The following is a 5,124-nucleotide window of genomic DNA, read 5'->3' on the forward strand; positions in this document are numbered from 1 at the left end:
TTTATATCTGGGCATAAATTTCATTTTTTTCTTCATATGCAATGTTGAATATATAAAGCTTGATGCAGCCTATTTGCTACCATTTGGGTACTTAGACACTTTGAGCAAGATTATGGCAGTTTTTGCACAACTTTGAAATAGAAATACCTGGTACTCTATATATCTTGTATATCGATACCATCTTAGGACAAAAATGTAAAGGTAGGTAATTAAGTATACTGACAGCAACAAGATATATAAAACTACAAAACAAAATCCCATTAGGTTATAAGTGTTACAAAAAAGTCACCTTTCTTTAAGGGGAAATTTGCACCCCATTGATCTTGGTGCCTTTGGGATAGACTGGGTTTTAAGGGCCTAGTTATTTGAGGATATCACTGTATTGTTTTCCAAAATGTCTTCTCTAGCCACCTTGAATTATATAGAAAATTACAGGCAATAGATAAACATAAATGTGATTAATAACAGTACTGAAAAAGCATTACCCTACCAAAGACACACTCAGGCTTTAGTGAATAACATTATATAACCTCAATTTTTAACACATGTATCTTCTCTAACCATGAAACCAAAGCATGGTGCTGAGCTTGTACCATGTAGAAAAGGTCCACATATGGTTGACTTTATTTTATTTTGCTTTTGTTTTTGGAAGATGTTCAGCTGACATAAGCAGAAGTTGACCAAAATACTGCCTGTACTGTTAACTTTCTGTTTAATTCACTTAAATAAAGCAGGTTAACCTCAATGATAGCAGTTAAAATGTTTTCTCTTATGTGTTTCCTTTAAGTATTATCATTATGGTGCTACTGAGCATTTTCTTTTGATAAAAATAAAAATGTCATGGGCTGCAGTCTTCTTCCATCACTTTTTCTCACCAGGTCCGTTAATATGCTTATAACAATATTGCCATTTATTTTATTTGATAATGCTTATTATGGCATTTGTATATTTGTTTGCATTCCAGTGTTGTTCGATAATGAGTGTGTAAACTGCATACGTGAAATAAATGTAAATACTAATGTAAAAAAAAAAGAATAGTAACAATAATAACTGTTTCCCAATCTTTCAGCATGTGCCAGGCACAATGCTAACTGTTTTATTAGATACCTTCTCAGGTAAGCCCAAGATAAGCCCTTTATGGGAGGTTCTACTTTGACCCCACTTTGAAGATGAGGACACAGAGGCTCAGGAAGGGTGATTAATGTGCCCAAGTCACAGAGCTAGTAAATGCCACATTCTCAGCCATCCAATGGGGAAAGCTAGCACCCTAAGCACATTAAGGGTTTTTCTTTCCAAACATTTAAAAATATTTGAAAACATGAATACACCTCTGCCTTAGTATAGAAAACAAATCGATATTTACAAGGCTCTGCTTTAGATCACCATAAATACAATGCCCAGTGCTATTATGCAGAATCTCCCCTTAATTGTGACTTAGTTCGGGTCCCAACTCTTGCTTCTAGGCCAAGGCAGGTGGGATGGTGTGGAATGCAGGCAGGATGGTGTGGAATGTTGGACTGAACCTCTGTGGGTCCAGGAGTGATCTTTCTTGACTATGGCCCTACTGTCAGGTTACCTTTTTTTTTTTTTTTTCCATGAGTCTTATTCACAGATAAGAAGCTAATAGTTGAGGACAGGGTGAGACCCAGCACAGCATGCACATTATAGGAGGAGTGACAAGGCTGTCTTTCTAAAAAGCCAGCCTATGAAAGCCTAAAGCTGCTCATTTTGAACAGTTTTCTCCCTCTCAATGTGATCTCCAAGGTAACTTTGGATAATTTTAGACAAATTTGCTGGATTTAAAGCATTATTGATCACTTATTACTGCTGAATCACTGACCTGAGACATCACTTTAACTTCCTTGTCATTTTTATTTCTGTTTCACTTGAACTGTTTGTGAATAGAATGTGAAGATGATTGCGCTCACATTAAAAAATGTCCTCCACCCATGTAATTCACCCATCTAACCACCACCTTTCTACCCATTGACCCATCCACTCATCTAGTCACCCACCCATCTAGTCACCTGCCCAACCATCTAGTCACCCATCCATTCATTAATCCATCCATCTACACATTAACCTATCCATCTACTCATAACCCACTCCTCATACATCCATTCATCCATTTACCTATCAAATCACTCATGCAGGCCAGGTTTGGTGGCTCAGTCTATAATACCAGCATTTTGGGAGGCTGAGACAAGTGGATTGCCTGAGCCCATGGATTCCAGACCAGCCTGGGCAACTTGGAAAGACTTTGTCTCTACAATTAAAAATATTAGCCAGGCATGGAAGTGCACACCCGTAGTTCTGGTTACTTGGAAGGCTGAGGCAGAAGAATTGCTGGAGCCCAGAAGGTCAATGCTGGGGTGGCCATGAGCATGCCACTGCACTTCAGCCTGGGCAACAAAGTGAGACTCCAACTAAAAAAAAAAGCAATTTACTCATTGACTCATCCATCCATCCATCCATCCATCAGCCTATCTAATCACCCATCCACACATCCATTCTTCCTCTTCTCCCTTCCTTCCCATTTCCATATCAACCTCCCTGATCCAAGTCCCATTATCTTTAACTACTAATATGTATATAAGTGTGTATACATGTTAATACCTAACTGTACTCCTTCAGTCCAGTTGCTCTCTTTTCCAAGCCAGCAAATATATCATGTCAAATTAATCATCTTTAAAATTGGCTTTGATGACTTCATCACCTATTCAAAAACCTTAAAAGGATCTCTAATGTCTAGAAGATAAAGCCCAGCTTCTCAGTCTGACACTCATGAGCCTCCTTGACCTGTCTCCAACCTGTCTTTCCTTATTTTTATCCTTAATTTCACTTTCCCAATGTCTAAAACATGCAGAAATGTAGAGAGAACAATAACAAACACCCATGAACATGTCACTTCGATAACTATTAAGATTTTGCCATTTTTCTTTCAAAACTATTTTTAGGAAGCAAAATGTTATAGATACGGTTGAAATGTTGTTGGTCTCCTTCCTTCCTCTCTCTTTCCTCAATTACTATTCTGAGACTGGTGTGTTATTCTTATGTGGTCACATTTGTATAACTTTATTTCAATCAGGTGTCAAGCCATATGAACAATATAAACTATTCATCTGTGTTCCAATTTTTATAAAAAATATCATACTAGCCGGGCTCGGTGGCTCAGCCTGTAATCCCGTGCCTTTGGGAGGCTGAGTTGAGTGGATTGCCTGAGCCCGCGGGTTCGAGACCCGCCTGGGCAGTGAGACCTCATCTCTACAATAAATCAAAAAATCAGCCGGGCGTGGTAGCACATGCCTGTAATTCCGGCGACTTGGAAGGCTGAGGCGGAAGGATTGCTGAAGCCCAGCAGGCGAGGCTGCGGTGGCCGGGAGCGGCCACTGCACTCCAGACTGGGTGACAGAGTGAGACTCCAACTCAAAAAAAAAACAAAACAACAACAACAAAAAAATATCATACTATACTTTGCTTTCTTTACCCAACTTTATGTTTTCAAGTTTTATTCACATTGACACTTGTAGAGCTAATTCCTTCATCTTAATTATTGTATATAATTCTGTTGTGTGACTATCCATAATCTATTTAACCATTTTCTTCATGATGGACCTCTAGGCTATTTCCCTTTGTTTCTTTACTATAAACACCACTGCAGCAAACATCCTCATACCATTGTTGTGTGTGTACAGGTATACTAGAAGATCTTTGGGCTATACTTAGACATGGAATTGTTGGGTCACAGAATCTACACCTCTACCTTCACTGTTATTAGTTACTGCCTAATTGTACTCCAAAGGACCTGGAGCAATCAACATGTTCACTATAAATATATGAGAGTTCCTGATGCTCCACACTCTCACCAGGATTTAAGACTGCTTTACCAATCTACAGGGAGTCAAACTGTATCTCACTTTGTTTTAGTTTACCTTCCCATGATCACCAGTATGCATGAGTCTCTTTTCTTATATTTCTGACCATGTAAGTTTTTTTTTTAATTTTTTTTAATTTTTATTTTTTTTTACTCAATATTTTTTATTATGATGTTGTGGAGTACAGTTGAGGGTTAGGTATACAAATACGTTTCGTTCAGGTATCCTTGTTGATAAGAGGTGTTTCCCCATCCCCAGACAGATATTTACTACCGTTAATCCCATCTCCCTACCCCACCATAGTTTCCCACATCTGTCAGTCATTTCCTTATAGTATTACATTAGATGTTCAAGGTTCACCATATGAGTGAGAACATGTGATACTCAGATCTTTGTTTCTGTGAGAGGTCACTCAGTATTATAGACTCTAGTTCCATCCAGGTTTCTGTGAAATTCATGATTTTGTTCTTTTTTATGGCTGCGTAGTATTCCGTCATGTATATGTACCACAAATTTTTTAATCCAGTCTTCTTTTGATGGGCAGTATGATTGCTTCCAGTTTCTTGCTATTGTGAACAATGCTGCAATAAACACATGTGTGCAGGTATCTTTTTGATAGAGTGATTTGAGTTCTCCAGGACACATTCCCAGTAGGGGGATTGCGGGGTCATATGGGAGATTGATATTTAGAGCCTTTAGGAATCACCACACTGCTTTCCACAGAGGTTGCACTAGTTTACACTCCCACCAACAGTGTAGAAGTGTTCCCTTTTCGTCACATCCTCTCCAGCAGCTGTTATTTTTTGAGTTGTTGATAATTACCATTCTAGCTGGAGTTAGGTAGTATCTCAGTGTGGTTTCGATTTGCATCTCCCTGATGATTAGTGAGGTTGAACATTTCATCATGTGTCTGTTGGCTGCTCGGATGTCTTCCTTTGTGAACTGTTTGTTCATATCTTTGTTTGTTTTCTTTTCAGCATGTTTGAGTTCCTTGTAGATCATAGATGTTAAGCCTTTGTCTGACCTGGTGTTGGCAAATACTTTTTCCCAGTCTGTAGGCTGTCTCCCTGCTCTCTTGATGGTTTCTTTGGCTTTGCAGAAGCTTGCCAGTTTAATAAAGTCCCACTTGTCTATCTTCTCTCTTATTACCTGTGGGTTTGGGGTTTTATTCAGGAATTGAAGGCCAGTTCCGATTTCCATGAGGGTATGTCCTTCATTTTCTAAGGTTCTTATGGTTTGAGGTTTTAAA

The sequence above is a fragment of the Carlito syrichta genome, unplaced genomic scaffold (assembly GCF_000164805.1).
Source record: "Carlito syrichta isolate Samal-C Ts95f unplaced genomic scaffold, Tarsius_syrichta-2.0.1 Scaffold75358, whole genome shotgun sequence".
Taxonomy (NCBI): Eukaryota; Metazoa; Chordata; class Mammalia; order Primates; family Tarsiidae; genus Carlito; species Carlito syrichta.